At 43.5% G+C, this 24,877-nt stretch overlaps 1 protein-coding gene across 6 annotated transcripts in view; it reads right to left on the reverse strand.

Annotated features, from left to right (window-relative positions):
• RBMS3 (RNA binding motif single stranded interacting protein 3) overlaps positions 1-24,877 on the reverse strand; it is a 1,053,558-nt gene that overhangs the window by 970,369 nt on the left and 58,312 nt on the right. The gene's annotated exons all lie outside the window — the stretch shown is intronic.

Below are 24,877 nucleotides of genomic sequence, written 5' to 3' on the forward strand. Positions count from 1 at the left end.
CGGAGTCTAAGTCAGCCCGAATATGAGAGATTTTTTCCACAAAGAATTCATTAAACACATCACAGCAGGTAATAGATGGTTCCAGATTCTGATTCAAGGGAGGAGGGGCACATAATAGCCCTCTCACAACCCTGGACAACTCCACTGGATGTGAATTTGCAGATGCAATACGGGCAGAAAAGAATCGCTTCTTTGACGCACGTATTGCCTGAGCATAAGTCTTCAAATGAGATCTATGTTGCAGTCTGTGGGATTCAAGCCGAGTCTTTCTCCACTTGTGCTCCAATCATCTACCTCGCCGCTTCAGCCCCTGTAGTTCTTCCAAGGGGCTAGTTTTGAAGCGGGTCGGAGAGGATGCTTAGGAGCAATCATGTCTACTGCCCCAGTGAGTTTGCTGTTCCAATTCTCCACCAGGGCATCAACAGGATCACCAGCAGAGCCAACACTAAATCTCTCCAAGGCTTCTTGAAATCCTATTGGATCTAATAACCTTCTCAGGAGGACCATCCTAATAGGTCCCTCGCCCCTGCGAAGGTGAAAAGTGATTGTGAGTCCAACCTTAACCAGATGGTGGTCCGTCCATGACAATGGGGAAATCATAGGATTCCCCACCCACAGAACACCACCCTGATCAGAGTGAAAGACCAAATCAAGCATGTGACCAGCAATGTATGTCGGCCCTGCGACCACTTAGGATAGGCCCATAGTCGTCATGGCTGCTATCAACTCCAGAGCTGCCCCAGACAAATCGGTCTCAAAGTGAACTGCAGCACCACAAGCCTGGGGGATTCCAACACCAAGTCTGAGACCAAGTCCGTCAACTCAGTTAGGGACTCCGTTGAGCAGCAGGGCGATCGGTATACCAACAGAAGTCCCAGTCTATCCCTGGTCCCTAGACTTAAGTACACACATTCGATATGGTCCGACACTCTAACAGGGATCCTGGTAAGGGAAAGGTTATTCTTATAGACCACAGCCACTCCACCTCCCCGCCTACGGTCCCTCACCCGCTTCTCAACACAGTACCCTGGAGGGAGAAGCTGGGACCACACTGTGCCCCCTGCCTCCCCCAGCCAGGTCCCTGTAGTACATACCAGGTCGGCACCTTCATCCAGAATCAAATCATGGATGGTTTCTGATTTATTCTGGACCGACCTGGCATTACAGAGGAGCAAGGTGAGGTTCCAAGGGTGGTCGGCACTGCTCCCCAAGGTCAAAGAACTGGCAGGACAGCCAGAAGGGGAAACAGCTATTAGATTTCCAAGTCCTCTTCCCAGCTGAAGGGGCTTTACCAGCTGAGTGGTGATCAAGAGGGGAAGTCCCATGCAACTGACCCTGCTCATGCAGTTCTACGGATAAACACCTCAGTGGTGTGAGATCTGCCATGAGGAACTCACACAGCTCCCTTGTGCCTGTCCCATTTCAACCTCCAGTTTGGCCCTGTCTCCTGGCCCATTCTGCGCAGCACACTTGGCTGCATCAGGGAACTGGTCCCCTGGGAACAGACCACCCTTAGACTTTTCCTGGCTTCCTGATGCATGAGTGGCATGAGGGTTTTCATTCTTGCATCCCATTTTCCTGCTTGCTTCTGGAGATAGGTCCCTCAGCACCCACTGAGCAACAAGTGTCCAACACACCATCGGAAGGATACAGGTATACTAACCAACCTCTTCTCCACACTCTTTTGCTTCCCTCTTTCCTTGCTCTCTCTCTCAAGCTATTTCCTAAAGGCCCATTTCTCTACCTAGCCTTGAGTTTATTTTAATTTGGATCTCAAGCTAAAATGCCTCTTCGTGAGCCTCTGCTTAGTTTAGTTAGTTAATATTGTATTGCTCATTAATCAATTTTTCCTTCTGTACCCCATTACCCTAAATAAATCTGATTGTAACCTGATTATTAACCCTTGATAACTGTGCAAAGAGGCACCTTTTAAATGTGGTGGTTCTCTTTATTTAGTAGGGGGAAAGTGAGTGGCCCTATTCACCAGCAGCACAGTACCTCCAGTAACTGTTGCTGGTGTCTATCTTTGGGTTTCTTTTTAGACTGTGAGGCCTTTGGGGACAGGAATCCATCTTATTTATTTATGTATTATTTATCTATGTAAACCACTTTGGAAACTTTTGTTGAAAAGTGGTATATAAATATTTGTTGTTGTTGTTGTATTCTGACTCCAATTCTTTGTCAGCAATTTCCAAGACCAATGTTTTGCACAAATTTATCCTGTAATGAACTGCTCACTCTAGATTCACTGATTCCCCCACACAAGCCCAAAAGCTAGTCAGGAGTGCAGAGCCAACACTCCAGAGCAGTTTCATTAAGAAATAACAAGCTCTAATAACCCCTCCATATGCATCATCATTTGCAAACAAAGAGGGTAAGAAAGAATGAAGATGTAAGAAGGCTGCGTGCTTCGATCCACACCTGTTTGACAGGCAGCATGAAATGATCTATTTAAGTGTTTAACTCCTTTAACACACCATACATTCTATATTGTAATTGAGATGCATTGCACAAAATGATTCACTGTCCATCACCCCAATTAAACCAACGTCGCATTGGTCAGGATGCCAATTAAGGGATTCTAGATGATGAGCAATTATTTTAAACTAGATGTGAGCCTATTACTCTTTACCTAAGCTTATTTCGACATTAACTAAATATAAGAAAAGGAAATGATCTGCTGAGGGAGTTTTCTTATCCTTCTCAATGTACATTTATCACACATATATTATTCTCAGACTCTTAGCTTACTAATAAGCTACAAAAATCTACCACATGCTTTAGTTTACCTGAATGTGGGAAACACAGAAAAGCACTGCCATGTAATTTGGAATGTGACACTGGAAGTGGTGATGGGACTCTATCATTCAGGCAAAGATCTTTTCCCAGATCTTTCCCCAGACTTTTCTTATGGACATTCCTTATGGATATAATCCTCCAAGGGCAACGGGTGGGGGAACCTTCCCACAAGGTGAGCTCATTAATGTTGGTCCCTACCAGCTCTGCAAATTCTGATCTTGTTTTGATTAGGTTAAAACTATGTGTGTGTCAACTCATTGCATGTGTAATATTATAAATATATGACCATAGAAATATATGGCCTTCTACTGAGTCTGACCCTTGGTCCATCTAGATCAATACTACTAACACTTACTAGCAGACGCTCCCCAGGCTTTCAGGCAGTGCTAATTTGTAATCCTACCTGGAGATGCTCCCAGGGATTGAACCTGGGACCTTAGGCATGCCAAGCACTGAGCTATAGCTGCTCCCCCACAAACATGAACATTTATCAACTGCTCACAAATATTAGAAAGTAAACTAGATCTCTAAATCTATCTCTAAATGAGACAAGCAAGTAAAGTGTGTGCAGATAGAGATGGATTTTTTAAATCACTAACATACACTGCTGTTAATCATTGTACTCAATTTATTTATTTTTTAGACAAGCAAGTGATCTCGGGGTAGTTGTCCTGAGAGAGCCACCCCTGCCTGTGGGAACAAGGAATTCCTGGTTATTTGAGTCTTTGCTGAAGCATGCTGTTGCTAACATGATCATTTCAAATGGGCTGAAAGGTTGCTGAGCAATCAGTCAATAGAATCACATGGTACAACTTGCTAGAGAGACCATACCAGTTCAGTCTGTGAGACATGGCCTATTTGAATGGCACCTCATATTTAAAAACAAACAAACAAACCTTGATGTATAGAGTTCCTACGACTGAAGCTATTCCTAGATATTTTTCGCCAATATTTCACAACATTAAACTATTAAGATCTCCACGAATGCTTTTAATAGTCATCTGGAGATTCATGATGATTCCTGTATTCTATAGGCCAATCCAGGAGGGTTGGCAATCTTACGGCATATAGAAAATGAGCATATCAGAAAGATGTGTTCTAGTATGGCTTTCCCCCTGACACACTAGTTTTCCATATGCAGGGAATTTATTTCATGTTGTTGATCATGGAGCTGTTGAGAGAAGTGAGTCATGGATTCCTCTTCTTGCCTGGTGGTATTATAAACATTATTACTCACTTCAATCTGTGTAATTTAAAGACTGAAATGAATTCAGTTGTTGCTATTCATTTGTGTGGGAGCAAGGTCCACTAATTTCAACAGGATGTCCTCTAGAACAATGAAAAATGGAGGTGACAAGTTTTGAAGTTGTAATATATGCTGAGAAGAGCTTGCAGGCTATAACGAACAGACAATGGTGCCTATTAATTAAATGCAACTGTGGAAGGCAACTTTAAGGATTCTCACAGTGTGAGACAGCGATGTCTTCATAAGTGGCTTTGTGCCCAGTGGAAAAATTGTAAGCACAAAATTACAAAGCATTAAAATTACTATTTTTCAGTGTTTAAAGTACAATAGTCAAAGATCACTATCCCATTTTACCAAATGCCTTTTAACATAATAGCTTTTGCTTTTGTTCTTTGTTTCTATGAAATTCCCAAATCTGCTCAAAGAGGTATTGGATCACATAACTGTAATTAATAATTCAATTGTCCTTTCCAAGAAGGCCTCTAAAGAAATAAAAATACTACAGAAAGCATTTCTTGCTAGCATATTTGCTACCTCACAGCAGGAGCTGGTGCAAACATCTTGCTGGTGGAAAGGCTCTCCAGGCTGGGTTTACAAACACATTCTTTGTCTACGTAATTGACATAAATGAAGCTAACTAGCTACATAATTTACATCAATTGAACTAGACCAGATTAAGTACTATAATCTAGCAACAGCATTCAGTGCTGCAAAAATATGGCTTCATTTTTTTTAAGTCATTCACATACAGCAATCTGTAAAACAAATCTGGCATATTTGGAAAAAAATACTTTCAATTTTATAGACATTCCATAAATATTGACGATAACATCTGCTCACCATGTAGCTTTTCTTTGAACTAGGTACGATAACGACATATCAAAGAGCCCACTGGGATTCTAACTTTGCCCTTAGGTTGTAAAGGGTAGCATAAGGTCACCATGGTCTATTCTGATCTATATTTGAATGTACCGAGCTCAGAGATGGTGGAGGTATCATATGGATAATGGTTCTGTCCATAGGCCTGTTCTTTTGTGGCTCGTGTTTGTGTTGCAACTATTGATGCTGCCAACATTAGAAAATAGATGAAGAATTTCCCCAACTCATAAAGTGCATATGCATTCTGAGAAGAGTTCCCTTGAACTGCAGCTGCAACAGTGAATACAGTTCCTGAAATTTCATTTGGGGATAATATACTCCTGGCAGCATCTGAGACTTTATCTTCCTCTTCTTTCTTGTTGCCCCAAACTCACTCATTCAAGCTTCTTTATCTCCTTTTTTCCTTGGACAGAATAACACAAAACACAAGGGTTCCAAATCTTGGGCTCCCACATATTGCCGTACAGCTGGGCTGCTCAGCTTCGGCCCTCCTGCAGATGTCGGCCTACAACTCCCATAATCCCTGGCTGTTGGCCAATCTCTGGTTGGCTCTGTTGGCCACTGATTATGGGAGTTATAGTCCAAAAACAGTTGGGGGGCCTAAGTTAAACAGGCCTGCTGTACATTAACTCTCATAATCAGCCTAAAGCCATTGGGGTTGCGGATGATGGAAGCTGTAGGCCAACAATATCTGGTGACTCAAGACTGTGAACCCCTGCACCTAGGGGTGCAACTAGATGGGGCTCGTTCAGAAGATATTCCAAACTGGGCCTTGCAAATATGGATACTGCTTTAATGTAATATTTGAAGTGTGCATAGAGTGGTGGTTCTGACAACCCCACTCCATGTGACTAGGTAACAGTGCCCCAGCTTAAGTGGGAGGGCAGACTTGCACACTCTTGCTCCTTCCCCAAAGCTTCAGTGTATCCACCCTGTCATCAGAATTGCCACTGATCTACTATGAAGCAGGGTGGATTGGGCCACATTCTGCACAGGGGGTGGAGAACTGGTCTTATGGTAGCAAGCATGAATTCTCCCCTTTGCTAAGCAGAGAATACCTTGGTTTGGCCCCGTGGGGATTCTCCTGGAGGCGATACTCTTTCCTTCCCATGCTATCCCTCCGGTCTCAGAGAACGCTGGGGAGGGGGGTTTATGCCACCCAGTTCCTCCTCCAGCAGTCAGGCCCTCTGTTGTGCCTCTCTCTGGAGTGCCTCAACCATATCCTCAGTCTCCACAGAGACCTTCCTCATCATTGGCCTGGCCTCTCTCAATAGCCCTGAACACACTGAGCCTGGCCTCCCTGCCCCCAGAACTCCCGCCCACATGGGCACCTCTGATCCCACTGGCCCCACCCCTGGGCACCACACTGCGACGTCCGGGCCCATCCTGGAGCCTCACGGAGGCCCAACATCCTCAAGATACTTTGTGCACACCTTCACATGGGCTCCCTGCTCACATTTTGTCCATCTGTCTATACACTCTAAGACAGGACTGCACAACTTCGGCCCTCCTGCAGATGCTGGCCAACAACTTTTGTGATCCCCGATTATTGGCTGCTGTGGCCAAAACTAAATTATATCGTGCTTACCATGATGGCCACCCAAATGGCCTCCACACGTGCACAGAGGTCAGGTGAGTTTCAGCGCCGCCCCACAGCCATACAGGATGCTGGGCACAGCACTGCTGCTCACCGCTCCTTGCAGGTGTAGTGGTAATGCAAGTAAAGTAAAGTTGTGCCGTCGAGTTGGTGTCGACTCCTGGCATCCTGGCAGCCACAAAGCCCTGTACTTGTCTTTGGCAGAATACAGGAGAGGTTTACCATTGCCATCTCCCACACAGTATGAGATGATGCCTTTCAGCACCTTCCTATGTTGCTGCTGCCCAATACAGGAGTTTCCCATATTGTGGGAAACAGACCAGGGGTTCAAACCAATAGCCTCCTGCTCTCTAGGCAGGTTACTTCCCCACTGCTGGTAAGCATGATCTAATTTAGTTCTAAAGATACTTCCCACCCCCAGCAGTGCCCTCACTGGCTGAGGCTGAGGATTATGTGGGTTGTAGACCCAAAAGACCTGGAGGGCTGAAGTTGTGTAGCCCTGTTAAGATGACAACAGTTTCCATAGCTCAGGGATTCCCAACCTGTGGTGGTCCAGATGTTGATGAAGTGCAGCTCCCATCAGCACCTACCTAACCCCTGTCTTAGCTGAAAGATTTAAAAACAACCTCCGTAGAAGGAACATCTCAAAAAACTAGACATGCCACATTATCTTTCAATCAGTGGGTGATCCAGCACAGGTACAATCAGGTATGGCTAACAGATACCAGGCTGAGCCAGCAGCTCCTATTTCTCTGGTCTTTCTGAACTTTAGAGAAGGAAGCTCACTGGCTTTTTTTTCTGCCAGCAAGTGCCTCTCTTTAGAATCCAGCAAAGCAGCAGGAAGATGTGCATGTTCAGCCGCTTTCAAGATTCAGCCAAAGGCACTTGGCACCATACAAAAAAAATTAAAATGAAATAAAGTGCAAGCTAAGTCGCATGCCAGTTGCTGTGTAATTATGCAAAACTGAAAGCTAGAAACCAATTCCTTTCAAAGCCACAAAGGAGAATTGTGGGAAATAGGCATTTAACCTTGAAATCTCCTCACCTAATCTTTGAAGGTGTCCTAATAGTCCTCTGCCCGAACATATTTTGCATAAATAGAAATAATTTAACAGCATTGCTCAGTCATCTGATATTATTGCAAGCTTTGCATTTTTTTAAAAATGAGATCCATACTTAAAGATACCGGCCCTAGAGCTAAGAAATAACATGAGTAATTTTTTTTAACAAACGGATTTCTGGATTTGGCCATCCCATCAGCATATCTGTGCCAAACAATTATGTATATAGATCTTCCATTTTCTGTTACACTTACTGGATGTTTCTAGGAGCAAATCATGGCAGTAGTCTGTGGCCCACATTCTTTCTTAGGTGGTATCACAAGTGCTTTTAACACATCAGAGGCTGTTTCAGTGGTGTAGTGGTTAGAGTGTTGGACTAGGACTGGGGAGACCTGAGTTAAGATCCCTACTTAGCCATGAAACGCACTGGGTCACTTTGGGCCAGTCATGAATCTCTCCACCTAACCTACTTCACAGGGTTGTTGTGAGGATAAACATAACCATGTACACCACTCTGGGCTTCTTGGCAGAAGAATGGGATATAAATGTAATAAATAAATAAACAAACCTGTTGCGTTTGCAGCCTGAATGTTCATACACATTGAGATTCCAAAAACAATGCATACAGAATATCATATATCATGCTAAAATATTGTGAGGCTATTCCCATGATCAGGCAAAATTGGGCTAGGGGAGCCTAGCCCAATTTCACCTGACTGTGAGAAACTAACTATCCCGCCAAACTATTCCTCCCCTTAACCACTCCGCAAACCCGTTTTTTTTGCTCGTGAGTTGCCGCAGTGTGACTCCGCGGCACGACCACTCATGAGGAGACCCCCGACTGGGAGGCTCAAAAGCAGCCTCCCGGCTCAGGGGTTTCTCCAGTATGCCCTGTACACTTGCGCAGGGCATGCAGGAGCTTCCAGGGGCCACGCAGCTCCCAAACTCCCCAGTCCCCGCCGGCTCCGTGAAGGAGTCGGCAGTTGTATGGGCAGCTGCTGCGGCCACCCAGAGCAGACTGCTGCTCATCTGCGGGGAGAGCAGGTTTAGCCCGCTCTCCTTGAAAACCCTCGCCAGGCTCTTCTCACTGATTGTGAGAAGAGCCTGCCTGCTCTCCCCACAAACCCTCGCCAGGCTCTTCTCACTGATTGTGAGAAGAGCCTGCCTGCTCTCCCCACAAACCCTCGCCAGGCTCTTCTCACTGATTGTGAGAAGAGCCTGGCGAGGGTTTGCAAGGAGAGCGGGCTAAGCCCACTCTCCCCGCAGATGAGCTAGAAGATCAGTCTCACTGATTGTGAGAAGAGCCTCAGTGTGAAGACACCTAAGCAAATCCCCACTCAGCTATGAAGCTCATTTGTAACCCTCAGCCAGTTACTGAGGTCATTCACACAATCAAAAACTGTGCTCTACCTGGGTTTGGGAACTGTGCGCTCCCAATTTTAAGTTGTGTGGAAACAAGGTAAGTGGAAAATCTGGGTAGAAGTGATTGTGTGGAAGCAAGGTAGGAGAAAACTTGGGTAGCTTTTCCTCCTACCTTGCTTCCACACAGTCACTTCTACCCAAGTTTTCCTCTTACCTCACTTCCACACAACCAAAACCTGGGAGCTCACACAGCTCCTAAACACAGGTAGAACATAGCAAGCCAGGTCTCACGATCAGTGAGACCCGGTTTTGGAGAGTACGCGGGAAGAGTGCTCTCCCCACACACGAGCAGGGAGGGAGCCCTGGGCAGCTGGATTGGCCACCCACATGATTGCCAGCTCCATGACGGAGCCGGCGGGGACTGGGGAGCTCAGGGGTCACGCGCCCCCCAGAAGCTCCAGTATGCTCTGCGCGAATGTGCAGGACATACTAGGGAGATCCCTGGAGCCGGGAGGCAGCTTTTTGCCTCCCCTCTGGGGGTCTACTCATGAGTAACCATGGCGTGAAGCCGCACCGTGGCTACTCACGATCTTTAAAACCAGGTTTGCAGAGCGCTCACTCCGCAAACCTGGTTTTAGGGCAGGGGTAGTTAGGCGGGTTACCCACCTAGGAACCACCAGGCTTGCAGCCAAGCCTGGTGGTTCACACGATGGGGCGAAATCGAGCTAGCCTCCGCTAGCCCAATTTCACCCCATCATGTGAATAGCCTCAGCTTTTGATTGTGTGAATGACCTCACTGAAGCTATTCACATGCCCAGCCCGGTTTTGCCTCTCTGTGTGTACTGCTGGGATCAGCCCTGATCCCAGCGGTACCTCGGTGGCAGGAAGGAAGCCCGGCCTGGCTTTGGCTACACATGTGTTCCAGCTAGGATTCGACCCAATCCCAGCAGCACCTTGGTGGCAAACCCACCACTGGAACCACCGTCAAACACTCTCCAAACCCCGTTTTCTTGATCGTCTGCCAGCCCTGGCGCAAGCAGCTGGGGCTAGCAGACTTCAGGAGCTCCCGGTCGGCTACGGATTTGGGGAGTGGGGATCCACATAATGCACCACGCACTTGTGTGGTGCATTATGGGAGTTCCAGGGGCAGGCGATGTGGAACGACGTGCCCCAGCACCCCGACCACACTGATGGCAGTAGCCAGCAATCATTTGGGCTGATGATCCGCCCACAGAAGAAGGAGCCCACAATTGTCTGCAGGGAGGTGAGTTTTTAAAGGCTTCCTCGCAACTAGCCCTCACTGTCTCTCAGCCTAGTCTGCCTCCAGGGCTGGCCCTCGAGTTTTTGGCACCATGGCAAAGTATGGCATTGGCACCCTCACACATTCAGTTAAAATTATATTTTGTAAAATACTTAATATATTTTTAATTAAATGGTAGAGAGCTTGCTGAGGTGGGGGGGGGGTGAGGAAGGAGATTATATCCAGGGAAGCATCTAGGCAATGTTGGCACTCGGACTGCCCCTGGTGCGGAGGCCCGCCAAACCTACTTTTGGGGGGCCTCCTGCCACATCGAGGAGCCACACACCTGCCACACACTTCAGGTTTTCCCCCCCTTTTCGACTGCTACGTGGCGAAGGGGTGGCTGCCGGGAGGTAAGCCCAGCCGTCCTTCTACTCCTCCCCAGTGGCGGCAGCCGGAGCAACGTTGTCTCCTGTCTGTTCAGCCCAGCATCTCTTTCTAACTGCGAGGCGCGCCTGCACAGTTGAGAGAGATTGTCGCAAGCCCATGACATCACACCCATAAAATATGTACACTATAGAGCATGCTCTTATCTTGTTTTCTCTTTCGCCCTTCAGAATAAACACACACACACAAACACACACAAAATCAGAATAGCTTTTTGCTCTCATTTTCACTTTCTCAAAAAAAAAAAATGCTCCCATCACTCACTGGGAAGTCTGGGCTTGAACATCTCAATCTCCACAAAACTAAAAGCAAGAAAACATGTTGCGTCCCCTCAAACACAGCTCCTTTTTTCCTTAGATAAAAAAGCTTGGGCACATGTTTCTAGAAAAATGTCTGGCCAATTAAAAGTTGGTGCTAGAGCATTTTTCATAGGAATTTCTCATTAGTCACCTAATAAACCTTGTTTGTTTGCAGTGAACTCATGCCAAAAGTGGAGTGAAAGAGGTTGGAGGAATAAACGGCATTCTAACTGAGTTTGTTCACACAATTAACACAGACATTTGAATGATTATTCGTATACTTTAGCTGCAATATAGTCTTAAATTAGCATTCTCTCTATTATTGTTTCATTTACTCTCATAATCACTTGCCTTTTTATTCTAGCATCAATAGTGCAAGCATAATTGTTTCCAAAAAGTAGTTAAAATATTTCGATGGAACAAACTAGACAGCAAAAATTAATTAAGGAAATGTATAGTTTAAAGGTCAAGCCCCATTCTTACAATCTCCTCGTTGGAATGCCATGGAGCTTTTATAACTAGCATCTGAAAAATAAAAATATCTCTACAGCCAAATACAGACAGTGCAATCCTGGCTGAGACTATGTGCTGAGATCATATGCTCCCTTCTCCCACTTCCCATGACTTCTTCCCCTTACACCTTGCTGAAAGGAAGGACTCCTGGTTTCTTAAAGCTCACTGCATCCAACCTGGGGAATTATGGTTGAAGACACCATACAAACCAAAATATGGACTCCTTGGAGGCAGAGCGGGATATAAATGTAAATAAATAAATAAATATTAAGTGAGGATCAAACCATGGTTTGAGTATCCTGGTTTATTTGCTGGTCAATGACCAAATAAACTTCTCTCTCTCTCCTGGTTTGTAAGGAGTACAGTTCCACAATTTTGATGCAACACAGAACTGAGGTTTAATAAACCAGGGCTCCTTCCTTTTAGCAGGTATGCGCGGGGGGGGGAGTAAAAGGGAGAGGGAGAAGTGAACATGCAAGCATAATGTTCAATCTCAACCCAATAAACCATGGCTTCTTGGGCTAGGATCATGATGTCCACATTCAGCCTATATATAAAATTATTCCAAATCTAAATCACAGATGTGAACTTCACCCTAGAGACTGGGCATATTCTGTCATTCTTATGCCTTTAACAGCCCAGATCAAGTACTTTTTTGCATGCACAGCAGCTCTTGTGTGTATTTAGATCTCCTTCACCAACAAGGCTGCTTTATTCATTTCAACAAACCAGGCAGATCTATATATGTACAAAAAACCTGTTTGAAACCAAAAGGCCATGCTAGCTGATCATGGAGAGAGCGGCAGATTCATTACGGCCAGCAAACATTAATGAGATATTGTTAACAGCTGTTGAATAAATCAATTTCTCATGAATAAACTAGAAGAGATTGTCAGAATATTGATCTTTTTTAAAAAAAAAAAAATGCAGTGTGTAATTATCCAAGGGGAGAGTATCCCCTGATGCTCCCATATGCTGTTTGCTCCCATATGAGCTGCCCAAGCACTAAGGTCTTCTCCAGAGTTGCTTCCCCAAGTGCCCCACCGTCATGGCTGTGTGGGTGGTGACTTGGAGAGAGAGCCTTTCCAGTGGTGGCACCCTGCTTATGGAATACATCTAGAGCCAACCTAACATTTGGGAATTCTGTCTGTCCAAAAATCATTTTCACTTGGCTATTCAAAAACCAATCCCTAAAGAGGTCTTCCATGGTTTACTGATTATTTGTAAAAGTTTAAGAATTAAACGTTTTCTCCTGGGCTCTCTTAATAAAGGTGATACTGACTTTCTCTGCTGTAGTACTTTCTCTTTTATCTGTTTTTAGCCTTCTTTCCTTAAGGTAATTAAACTTATGCGATCACCCAGCAGTGTGTGTGTGTGTGTGTGTGTGTGTGTGTTGTGTGTGTCCACACTTCACAATGCCTGGACCAATATGAACCAAATTGGGTACAGTTGTAGGGACACCTCAGTGGGATCGTTTGTGATGATGTCATCCACCCCAATTCGAGATGTCAGATGTGTAAACTTTTGAAGAGCAGGTTTGCTAACTTGTGGACCCTCTAACCAATTTGAACCAAATTTGGTACAGTTGCAGTGAGTGACACATAGGGACACCTCCATGGCATAATTTTTAATGCTGTCATTCACCCCAATTCAAGATGGAGGATGTGTAAACGTTTAAGGCTGAAGTGGGTTAGCTTGCAAAGATGGTAGTTATTAAGATTATAGTGAAAGGAAAGTGGGCAAATTAGTTCTTACCACCAATAACAACTTGTTATTTGATGTTGTAACCTTGTTTCATTGTACATTGCTTTACAACTAAACCTAAAACTGAAAGCAGGCTATAAAATGATGATATACTGTACATAAATGTTCAAAACTAAATAGAAAACAGGAAATGGCTGGTTAGTTCCTTGCATAAATTGGTTATGCCTTTTCAACATCACACCTAGCCATCTTTGTTTCCATCTCAGTAAGCAAACATAATAATATTGTGATAGAGAAATCAGCATCCATTCAATTTCTACCAGTTTTGCAGCTGTTAAAGCCTAGAACCTTGTCAGGGAGGGCGGGGGGGGAGTTGCCAACTTTAAGACATATGAATGTTATTTTGAATTTTTAAAAATCAGTAACTATTGAATAATTATAATATAAATGAATAGTCAAAAGCATCTAATAGCACTCAGACTTTGACAGAAATTACCACTACTGATATTATTAATGAGAACGGAAATCTGGAATGCAAATAAATTGATAGGATGCGATAACATTCGGTTAACCAATTAATGAACTAGTGACATATTCCAAAGGTCTACCAATTAATAAAGGACATGTCATATTATTCATATCAATTTCTACAGCTCTCATACAGTCTGGATTTTTATTTTAAGTTGCTTTCCCCCCGGAGAATCATGAATTTTTATCTGCACGTCTGTTCAATGCAGGGGAACTAGTGTAAACAGAAATATGCATTAATTTGTTTTTACTGCTTATTGAATACACAACCCAATTATAAGTACATAGTGAAATAGGAGAAGAAGGATAGTGCAAGCAAGGGCAAATGAAGAAGCATGCCCCAAACCCCAACTCTTCCTGCTTTATCTTACTCTCCTAGTAAAAACATTTATTATGCCCAGCACAGAGCTGCTGCTGAAAAAGGCATCAGAGTGTGTATGCTGATGTAAACCACCCAGAAATGGAAGCTGGGGCAGTGTACAAATATAATTAATAAAATAGTAATAAATATGTGGTTTTTTTGTACTTTGTGTTTTGCTGGTTGAATGACCGTAATAATAAAGATTTGATTTGATTTGATTTTGAATACGTGTTTTGTGACAAATGAAAAGTTGAACAAAATAGGCCCATTAGTGGCAGGCTTTCTTGCTTTTTATTAAATGAAGGGTAAAAAGAGTGTTAAGTGGCTTAGTGGGGAAGTGCTTGACTAACAAGCAGAAGTTTGGCGGTTCGAATCCCCACTGGTACTATATCGGGCAACAGTTATATAGGAAGATGCTGAAAGGCAGCATCTCATACTGCACGGGAAGAGGCAATGGTAAACCCCTCCTGTATTCTACCAAAGAAAACCACAGGGCTCTGTGGTCCCCAGGAGTTGACACCAACTCGACGGCACACTTTACTTTTAAAAAGAGTGTCAGAGCTCCTATCAGTGGCTGCCTTCTAGCTGGGACATTGTGGGAAATGTCCAATATCTGGGAGACTATGGGGAAACCCTGGCAGCCTTCCAGGGGAGCTCTGATGTTCCTTTCAACTGTCAAAACAGTTTAAAGAAAAAAAGAAAAGCCTGCTTTGCCCCACCCCACCTTCTTGTCATTAAATGACAATGAATGGAAGAAAAAAAACCCTCCCCAATGAATGGGGGAACATCACCACCTTCTTGTTATGAAATGAATGGGAGAGCCAAATGCAAATGTGAATTTAATAAATGGCTAATGGAACAAATGAAGGCTTAAACAATGAAAATGAATGGCATGTTGCAAATGGGGTGGGGGTGGGTATCTTGCACACGTTTCTCCCATAACATGCAGGATAATTTCCCTTGTATTGTAACATTGTTCCATTATATGTTTCCCCGTTTTCTCCAGCAACAGCCACTTAAGTTGAGTGGGGGGTGGGAAAACACCTTATGGAGTAAATGATCCTGCACATTGCAGAGGAGTGATTACAGAGAAGTCTAACTGATTTGAACCAAATTTGAACAGTTGTAGTGAGTGAAACACAGGGAAATCTCAGTGGTGTGGTTTGTGATGATGTCATTCACTCCAATACAAGATGGCAGACACGTGAACATTTGAGGCGCAATTGAGCTGTGAACTGACTTGAACTGGTTTGATTACACCTGTAGCAAACCAAATTTGCTACAGGTGTAGGGACACATAGGGACAGTTCAAGGGTGTAGTTTGTAATGATGTCATCCACCCTGATTCAAGAAGATGGGCACGTGAACATGTGAGGTACAAGTGGGAACTGATCTGGACCAAATTTGGTACAGTTGTAGGGACACCTCAAACGCATAGCTTGTAATGATGTCATCCACCCCAATTAAGATGACGGATGCATGAACGTTTGAGGCACAAGTGAGCTAACTTGTGAGCTGCCTAACTGATTTGGACCAAATTTAGTCCCGTTGTAGGGATAGTGAAAGGAAAGTAGGCAGATTATTTCTTACTGTCTTATCTCACAATGAACCTCTAAGGGTTGCCAGCTATCCTCAGTTTACCATGACAGTTTTGCTGGGTGGGGAATCATCTTGTAATGAAAAGCAATGTATTTTAGGATAGTGCAATGTTCAAAATTTGAAAAGAGCACACATCCAACTTTAAAACCCATATCCTGTTCCTCTGGGTCATGATTTTTTTGCCTACATGTACATGCACATGCAGTAAATGTATCACAGTGTTAGAACCTACATGCACATGCAGTGAATGTATCACAGTGTTAGAACCAATGAAACCTACCAGCCATTTCAACAATTCAGAGAAAGTTGAACATTGAAGGGGCAAAGCAGATATGATGTAGGCCATAGGTAAAGCACTCACTCATGTAAGCACTGCATGTGTATACCATCACAGGATTAAGCCTGCCTTTGCTCATAATTGATGTCGGGCTAATGCTATGTGGAAATGGACTGACCATATGATAAGTGTATTCAAGTGTGATGGGGTGTCTGCCTGCACCGGAATCAGGCTCCCAGCCACAGCCTGTCTTAGAACTTGGCAAAGGTCAGGGCCAGCATCAGGGATAGGATGATTCAGAGTCCTCAAGGCAGAAGCCCATTTGCTGATATGGAAGGTGAGAGAAGGACTCAGCTGTGCCAACAGTGCCTTCTCTTTCTACCCTTCCCATTGGCAAATGGGTTGGGTATGCAGCAGTAGCTACTCATTTGCCAATGAGGAGGGTGAGGGGAGGAGCTACCACCACTGAAAAATATTCCCTCGTCCATTTGCTGATTCCCTATTGATGAATAAAGAGCATCCGTGGCAGTAGCACCTCCACCTGCAAAGGGGAGGAGGAGTTAATGCCACCACATACATTGACCCCATTCATTGACTGGGAATCTTTGGACCTTTGGAAGTGGGAGCTCCATTGGAGATGGCAGCTCCAGCTTTCCAAGAGGAGCCACACACACCCACAGTGCCACTGCCACCTTCCCACCACAGTAAAACTGCTTCCCGTGGGAGGGGGTTGATGGTGATTATGTGCCAAGTGCCTCTACAGAAAAACAACGGGGTATAGACCTGAAGGTGGCCCTGCCAAGTTCTGAAACTAAGTTATTAAGCATGCTTATCTTTATCTAGATTCCATTAATTTGGCAATTCCATCTTATTGTTTCATACTGTTCATACTGCAGACTGCTCTACTATCAAAGAGCTCTTACAGTTGGGAAATGCTTTGTAATGTCTATTCTAAATGTGCTTCCTTGTAAATTTAGCCCATTGGTTCTGTTACTTCTGGGGGCAGGACTAGAACCAATGGGTTGTAGGGATGAGCATGGAACTGGGCAGGGAAAGCTTGAAGGCGGGGGGGTGCTGAGTGCGGGGGAGGGTGCACTTACCCCTCCCGCCGCTCTTCCCACACCAGCACTCCATTTTTAGTAAGTCCATGGGGCGGCAGCGTGCCTCCCTGCTGCCCTATTTGCTCCCGTTTATTGGATATACCCGGAAGTATCTGATGCACCTGAGCACATAGGCACAGGTGTGCACATATTGTGCACAGATGTGCTGCCCCTGCCGCACACCACATGTGCGCACCCACGCTGGCGCATGTAGGCACATCAGATACTTCTGGGTATATCTGGTAAACAGGGGCAAAGAGGGCGGCAGGGAGGAACACTGCTGCCCCATGGACTTACTAAAGATGAAGTGCCAGCAAGGAAAGAGCAGTGCTAGGGGTAAGTGCACCCTCCCCCACTTAAAGCAGCACACACACCCCTTCGAACTGGCGGAACCACCCGCCGTTCAAACTGGTTCGGAGGCCCATAAAGGGTCTCTGAACCAGTACCGTGCACATCCATAATGGGTTGAAATTACACTTTTAAGCAAGAAGGCCCTTTGCAATGAATGGGGTTTACTTTTGAGTAAACATTTTTGAGCACAACATAGGAATCTGCTGTTGTCTCAGTACAGTAATATAATTCATTTTTGCCTCTGCTGTGCAGAATTGTAAGACACAAATGCAGATGGAGTACTATAATAAGTGTTGTGTGGAATCATTATAACTATGCTTTCACCTGATAGTGGAAGAGAACACTTCAGCAGCATTAAAGTGTGGAAGCACCCTGTGATTAAAATCAACACATTCATTCAGTTATTAAGTTCCATGATTACATGAATTCATTAAGCAATGTTTTCGACTCTAGCAAAAATGGGCTTAAAGGTAGTACACTAACATATTCTACCACTCTCCAATGGCCAAAATTGAACTTTAGAAAATTTGTTGAAAGTCAGATACAAATTGCAGCTTTAAATTGATCTGGATTCAACTTAAAGAAACCACAGATCTGGCTAAAATTCCACTTTGTCAAATCTGATCTCCTTCCTATGATTCTATGATAAGCATAGGATTTGCCTTAATGATACTGGGTGACATCATGACTAAATGTACTCACTGAAGTCCTACTGAAATTAAAAGGGCAAGGTAGGCATGCCACTGTGCATTGATTCCACAACTATAACATTAAGTAGATGCTCATGACTTATGAAGGACATTTCTACTGAACAGAGAGGACCATTTTTAAACCCTGAACATTCTATTAAATATTATGAAACAATATTAAGACCAGAGATGGCATTGAAATGTTCCCTCTTCTACTACTAAACACGTTGATAGCCTTTGCAAGAAATATAATGAACATGTAGAGTATTTGAAGCTAATTAACTCCACCTGTTTATTTCCTTCAATGTTGAAAGGTGTCACCCCAGGTAATAATTACTGAAAATTACGTACTACTCTTTTTGCTATAATAGAGGGAAATTGCTTTAGGAGATTAAGGCAATGAAAGCATCATAGAGAATAATATGTTTTTAAATCTTATTTTAAAAGTACAGTTGAATTCATATTTAACCATACCTTATCAAGATAATGATTTTGCTGGATTTAAAAACATTTCCTGATTTCCTTAAAAGTCATGCATGAATGTTACAGAGAAAACTGGAGTTTGGATTATATTTGAAATAAAATCTTCTGGCTCTAGAAATGAGTAGGTTTAAGTAAACCAATTCCTTGATGGGTTTAACAGCACAATCCTCGACTTACACCAACTGTGTGAGGACAGGATTGCTGCTACGTGCAATAAATGGCAAAGATCTCCAGTAGGAGATCTGGGCGCAAACTGCAACTTCACCATATGCAACAAGTTTCAGGATAGTACTTCTGTTCATTGTATATTTGGTTGTGTTGATGACAAAATATTAACTATTGCACAATTGTGTTGAATCCATCAGTCTTCTGCTAATGATTCAAATGGATAATGTAGAGCTAGTCTATATGTTATACTTGTCAGAGAGACTGGCACTTCCCTTTTTAGGTCTCCTACACACATACCCATGCCATACAGGGCTGCACAACTTTGGTGCAGATGTTGGGTTACAACTCCCATAATCCCTGTCTGACTATTAGCCACTGTGTCTGGGAATGATGGGAGTTGTAGATCCAAAATAGCAGGAGGACCAAAGTTGTGCAGGACCAAAGTTGTGAAGGGATGTTCGCAAAAGCGTTTTTTCCAGTTCGGTTTGAATCTAACCTGGTTAGGTTTTGGTTCTGGTTGATCAGTTTGACCGCCAAACCTGTTTGGACTGGGTCACGGACTGGTTCAGTGATCTACTAATAAAGGGGAATCCAGTGAGGATTCTACTCTACCCGTAAAGGGATGGGGGGGCTTCCCTAAGCCTAGAGGGGATTGGAAGGGAGTCAGTATTTACTAGTATTGGTGGCAGCTGCAGTGGCAGCCATGGCTGTGGCAGAGTGGTGGAAGCATCAGTGGCTCCCCACCCCCGCTACTGGCCTCCCCCCAAATAGCCAGGCTGCAGGCAGCCATTTGGGCCTCTGTGCACATATGGAAGCCATTTTAGTTACCTCTGTGCATGCTCAGAGGCCTAAACTGGGCTGGGGAGGGCCTGAACTGGGCCACCGCTGGCCCTGGCTACTCTGGGGGACACTGGCAGGGTAGGGGGAGCAACTGCCACCACCAATAGTACTTGTAAGTAGCAACTGACTCCCCTCCTGCTTCCTCCAGGCTTAGTGAAGCCTCCCTGCCCCTTTACTGGTAAAGGATTCCCCTTTACCAGTAGACCACTGAACTGGTCTGAACCAGTTCGGTTCCAACTGGGGCTGGTTTGGTTCAAGCTTGGACCGGTACCCTCTCTGAGTCTGGTTCAAAATCAGACCACCTGAACTGGGCCAGTTTGATGTCAAACCTGGCTCGAATCGAGCTGGCTCGCACATCTCTAGAGCCCTGGTTTAAAAGAACATCACAATTTGTCAAGGCTGTGCAGCCACTGCAAGACAGTTGCAACACAAGAGTCCAAATCAAGACCAGGAGTGCCAAGCAGGGAACGAGGAAGAGAAACTGATACAGCTAATATGGAAATCAGCTTATGAATTGATACAATGACAGTGATCATGGTTGTTGTAATCAATTTAGGAATTTTAATTTAGGAATCTGATAACTCTAAATATTAAAAGGAAAATATAATATTAATAAGATGTTGCAAATATTAATAAGACAAGTGTTCACAGTGTGCTAACCAGCTCAGATTTGACCTGCACAACACTTACTGTATCTTACATGATTACACTATTTTACTGGTCAAGAACTGGAAATTGGCTGATCACAAACAACACCTTATGCTGGTTGATGCTAAGTGTCCCTAGGAAAGCAGTTTTATTTGTATTTTCAGACCCAAGGAGGTGAAAAAGGGAGAACAGGCTGACAGACACACAAGGAAGACAGGTGAAAGTGTAATGCATTTGCTTTCATCCTCTTTCATAAATCATGAACTTCTTTTCAACAAGATTCAGAGGGGGTGGAAATCACACTTTTCCTTTAATATATGAATGTTCATTACCTGAGTTCCTACCTTGTGAAAAATTACCACGGAGGAAAAGTAATTCACAACTGAGATGTGGCTAAATTGACAAAATCGGAGGTTGGGTTCTCCTGCCTTCAAAATATCTTTCAATCTTAGTCCCTGACTAAAAACACTGTTCAAAACTGATTGGGCAATTTAAGCATCAAAACATTAAGGCACTAACCCAGTACACCCCATTAATCATATTGGTTACTTAACCAAGGAGGTGAAAGAGAAAAACTGGGGGAAACAATTGGCCAAATATTATTGATCTTTGAGCAAATGCACTGTAGCAAAACTTTTGTTTGTGAGCTCATATAATTCCACTCTGGGGTTTGTTTGTTTGTTTTTTGTTGTTGTTTAATAGAAAAACACTGCTCCAAAACAGCTAAGTCTCTCATACAAAACAGAACAGGGGGGGAAACAAGCAAACCTGCACAACTTTTCCCATTTAAAAAAATATAAGTCAAATCATTAGACAGTTGGGTCACTTCAGGAGAGCCTAAACAAAAATCAGTCTGAATAAATCAGACTTGTGCTTTTAGTTTATTAGATGATGGCAATGAGGATGATTAAAGAAAACACTGTTGTGACTACATTGATGTTTGTGTGGGCAAGCTATACTAGAGATTGTGTGGGCAGCACAGTCTCTAGTGGAACACTTTCTCCTGGACACATAGAAGGTTGTACACTGCATCATTGTACAACCTGCTTTGCAACATGTTGCTCAACATGCCAACATCTTACATGAACCACTTTTGGGCAGAATTTGTTGCTTTGTACAATGTCACCATACAGCCATTCCTCTCCAACCACGAGGGTTCTGGCAAAACCTTGCTGTTGGCAAATTCGCGGTTGCAAGCAATTGAAATCAATGGGAAACCAGGGGTAAGGGGAACTGTGATCACAAAAAGACCAAAAAGAAAAAATACCCCAAAAATGTCAAAAATCACCTGGAATCTCTCAAAATCATCAATAATAAGCAAGAGGAGTGAGCAAATTGAACCTATGGAAACATTTGGGGGGGGGACCCAAATTGCTTGAAGGCACTTTTGAACCCCAAAATCCCCACTCAAAGTCACTTTAAACCACGATGAGTTGGCAGGCTCAGCAAGAGGAATGATGGGATTGAATCTCTGAAACCCCGCCCCCCCAAATTGCGAGAAACCCCCCAAATCACAAAAAAAATCGCACCAAACTACAGATACCAATTTCGCAGATGGTGAAACTGGTCACAAGTTCCCAGTCGTGGACACTCACAACCATGATTGGGGAAACTGAGGTTGGTGAGGGATGAGTCTAGTACATCCTTACACAAGCACAATGGAATTACAAAAGCACAACACTATGGGGCAGTGCTTGAGATGATGTGCCAAATTATGAAAGTTCTATCTGTGTATGTGAGCCATTATGCCTGTTTCACACATGCAAGTCATTTCATGATGTAGTTGCTGAGTAATGGACATACTATAATTTTGGGTAGAAAGGCCACAGCGGATACGTTATTAAAAGTTGTTTATTGCCACCTGCAGTGTTTATGCTGATGTGGCATTTATGCTAGAATTCAGGATCAAGCTGTAGTAAAATTGTAAGCATTCAACACAACTGAAAAAATAATGCATGATGTCCCTCTTGAACTGCGGCGTTTATGCCGATGCAGTGTTTCTGCTAGGTTTCTGCAATTTTTCAGCCTTTTCTCCTTACTGCAGCTTTTACGCTGATGCAGCCTTTCAGCCCAAAATTATGGTACAAATGTGAATGTACTTTCTGAGGTTTCTATAGGTCTATAATATTTGATCTATGTCATTGCATCTTGATCAGATCAAGAAATGTTCTGATGCAAAAAGTAGGCTGCACACTCATTGCTACACATCAAAATTGCCCCTTGCCCTTACCAAATAAGTGGTGATGTTTGTTTTGAACTGGATAGGATAAATATTTGTTGCATTTGTACAGCGTGTACAGAACAGTTCTAGGCATCACTCACTCCTTGGGTGCTGAGAGTATATGCAGAATCTCCTTTCTGTCCCTTTTCTGAATCAAGACACTGCCACATGAAAATATACCTAGCAATTTTCTTACAAAGATTACTTTTTATCAAGTTTGATCTGAAACTAGTTTAGTGAAATTGTTTAATCAGTCCTGATATCCGAGTCATTTGGTATTAGCCTATCTGCACTGTAGGTCATCAGGTCACTTTTGCAAGTAGAGAAAATATGTTAACAGAGCAGAAACTAACATCATACACATCCCACGGTATACATCTACAGCATATATACCCCACTACTTTCCTCTTCCAAACTGGGGTTGCACAAGAAAAGAAAGCTGCCAGACAGTTATACAGTGACTAATTTTCTCAGCAACATTGCAAAAGAGAAGTGTAAGTTTCAAAGGACAGGATTTTGTGCATATGAAAGCGAAGGGGGCGGAAAAAGAAGTAATTACTGGAGATGAATAGATTCGCCTGAGCATTCTGCAAAGGCACCAGCTGGAGCTGTCATTGCTTTGAAGGATGTAATGGGGAAGTAGAGCTTAGTGGGGTTTGGTTGATCAAGTGTCAGGTTGACAGATTTACCCCCACCCCTGAAAGACGTGTCCCCAGAGGCATTAGACGTTAAGTTATCCTGGGATAACTTGGTGTTCACATAGTCTGTGCTTCAAACAGGTTGTTATTTATTTATTTTCATAGTGCCATCAACATACAAGGTATTTTAGAGTGGCATGTCAAAAGAAGTGACATTTCTTTAATCCATTCATCTGTCATGTTTCCTTATTCAAACCCGAGAAGGAATTATACTATACATTCCCTACACTGAGAAATATTTATGTCCCATGTTGCTTTAATGCCCCTTGTTTGCTTAGTATTCCTCTCAACCACTATAGAATATGTATATGATGAAATCTGGCTTAGCCTTTTCTGTAAGCCCACCAAATAATATGAATATGTTACATGAAATAATTATTTCACCTATAACTGCCCAAACGCTGGTGATGATGACTGTCCAATATGATTACATATGTGCTGCCGATTACTGCTATGTATATATTTTCCCATCCCAACTAGTAGCTGATTGGTGGCAAGAGCACCAATCATTTCTTCAAAGCTGCCTCCTGAATGTGTGATGTTGGAAAACATATGTGCCATACCATTTTGCACATGCATATTCCCATTTAGTTAGGGGTACATGCGAAGAAGCTTGCAAAACAATTTTTTCTTTCAGAATCACTACAATTAAAGGGACACATGCAAACTGATGCATGTTTACTCAGATGTAAGTCCCACTGTGTTGAATATGGCTTACTCCTAGGTAAGGTTGCATAGCATTCAGATGTTACTTTGCAGTGGATGACCTGAATCCGGGACTAGGGGCAGTGAAGGGTTGCATGTGGTCTAATAAACTGAGATTGAATCCGGACAAGACGGAGGTGCTGCTGGTCAGCAGGAGAGCCAATTGGGATGAGGGGATTCAACCAGTTCTGGATGAGGTTGCACTTCCCTTGAAAGAGCAGGTGTGCAGCTTGGGGGTATTTCTGGACCTGGTTCTGCTTTTAGAAGCTCGGGTGGAGGCGGTGACCAGGGGTGCCTTTGCACGGCTTTGGCTAGTGCACCAGCTGTGTCCCTTTCTCAAAAAGGCAGATCTGGCCACAGTTACCCACACCTTAGTCACGTCATGGCTGGATTACTGTAATGCTCTATGTGGGGTTGCCCTTGAAGAATATTTGGAAACTGCAGCTAGTGTAAAATGCAGCACTTAAGATTTTCTCTGAAGCTGCCTGCTGGGATCATATTAGACCCATTTTGAAAGTGCTACATTGGCTGCCAATTGGTTTTCGGGTCCAATTCAAAGTGCCCATTTTGACCTTTAAAGGCCTTAATTGTTGGACCCTGGATACCTGAGGGACTGCCTGTTCCCAAGGGTATTGGCCCACTTGATGAGTCATTGAAAGGGGATCTGCTTCACGTGCCAACAATGAAGGAGGCTTAGCTGTTGTGCATGAGGAACAGGGTTTTCTCAGTAATTGCCCCCAGATTTTGGAATGCTCTCCCAGTGGGCATATGCACCTCAGGCTCCATCATAGTTTTTAGTAAGCAAGTTAAATCTTTGTTTTTTACCCAGGCTTTTATATGAGTGGTAGTGGTGTTGTCGTTGCTGCTCTGTATTTTGTGGTCATATTGTGTGTTTTAAAAAACTTTTAATTACATTTTATATTATGTATTTATTATATTTTTATACTGCCTGATATGTAAATCTCTAGGCAGTGTACAATATTCTAATTTAATATTTTTATTGTGTAACTTTTATAGTCTTATATTGTTTTAAATGTTTTGTAAACTGTCAGGATTGTTTTA

The sequence above is a fragment of the Hemicordylus capensis genome, chromosome 6, assembly GCF_027244095.1.
Source record: "Hemicordylus capensis ecotype Gifberg chromosome 6, rHemCap1.1.pri, whole genome shotgun sequence".
Lineage (NCBI taxonomy): Eukaryota > Metazoa > Chordata > Lepidosauria > Squamata > Cordylidae > Hemicordylus > Hemicordylus capensis.